Source organism: Cornus florida, unplaced genomic scaffold, assembly GCF_030987335.1.
Source record: "Cornus florida cultivar Cherokee Brave unplaced genomic scaffold, ASM3098733v1 CherokeeBrave_3.0.0_Hap2_Chr02, whole genome shotgun sequence".
Taxonomy (NCBI): Eukaryota; Viridiplantae; Streptophyta; class Magnoliopsida; order Cornales; family Cornaceae; genus Cornus; species Cornus florida.
Genome location: NW_026775572.1, coordinates 104,986,453 through 104,987,875, shown reverse-complemented (window position 1 = coordinate 104,987,875; position 1,423 = coordinate 104,986,453). Strand labels below are relative to the sequence as shown.

Sequence of the window (1,423 nt, the reverse complement as noted above, 5' to 3'; positions counted from 1 at the left end):
CATTTTGCACTTGTCCGTAAGGACAATGAGAAGTAGAATGAAGAACACTATAACAAGTCATACATGTTTCATTTGATGCACGATGAGAATGGTTAGGGAAGGAAGATATTTGATTCGCCAAGTTTTGGTTAATCAAAAATTGATCAAACTTTTGAGACAAATACTTCATTTCGGCGGCTATTTCATTTGAATAGTCGACTTAATGTAAGCCAACACTCTTCCTACCTTGTGAATTTCTACCATTCTTGGATGATAATGTTCTATGCAAAGAATTTTTACTCATGCTCTCATAAAGACGCCACACGTCATCCTCATGCCTATCAATGTATGAGCCACCCATGGAAGCATCAACCATACCCTTATAATTGTCCGATAAGCTCTTAAAGAAATATTGAACTAATTGCCATTTGGGTATGTCATGATGTGGACACTTCCTAAGCAATTCATTGAAGTGTTCCCATACCTCATGAAACGTTTCTCCATCCTAATGTGAAAATTCTCTAATTGAGGTTCTCATGGCATTGGTCTTTGAAACCGGATAGTACTTTTTCAAGAACTCTTGTTGCATTTTTGTTCAAGAAGTGATTGAAAAAGGCCTAAGATTGTTAAACCAATACTTTGCCTTATCTTTTAAGGTGAATGGAAAAAGTTTGAGTCTTAAAACCTCTTCCGGCATGTCTGTATATTTTACGGTGGAACATACTTCAAGAAACTCATCCAAATGCTTGTAAGGTTCTTCACTTGGAAGTCCAAGATAGTTAGGAAGCATTTGAATGGTTTGTAAGTTAATTTCATAATAATGTGCTCTAAATGGAGGTAATTGGATGCATGTAGGTGTATTATACTCGTTAGACACATAATGGTCTCTTAAAGCAAGAGGTAAATTAGCTACTTGAGGTACAACATGAATACCTTGGTTTTGAATTCCTTGATTGATGATGGAAAGTTGTGGAGCATACATTGGCCTTAGCATTCCATATGGAACTTGGCCTTGTTGTTGTGGTGGTTGGTGAATGTATGGCCTAGGCATGCCTAATGGTACTTGTATGTTCTCATTGTGCACATTAAGATGAAGAATACCTTGTTAGTCTATATAACTAAGGTCCTCAACATGATTATCATTATGGTCATCCATTGATAGATTGGTTCTATTTGAACTTCCTCTTCCCTAGGATTTCTAACAATGGATTCAAGATGCAAATCAAGAGGGACAAGAGTTGGTCTCAATGAACGACGTCCATGCATGCATAATGCAAAACACAACAAGCACAACGAATGACAAACACTATGCTTTCACAACAATGCAATTAGACTTCTTCCACAAACACTTGATTCATACTCTAATGCTTTAACAACAATGATGCAAAGAACACTTAAGAACAAGCTTCCACGCCGGCCGACGATTTAACTAAGGGATTGAGTA

At 37.0% G+C, this 1,423-nt stretch overlaps 1 pseudogene; it reads left to right on the top strand.

The window, feature by feature from the left end:
• Window positions 1–413: 413 nt before the first annotated feature.
• LOC132297860 (small nucleolar RNA R71) lies at window positions 414–512 on the top strand (annotated as a pseudogene).
• The last annotated feature ends 911 nt before the right edge of the window (window positions 513–1,423 follow it).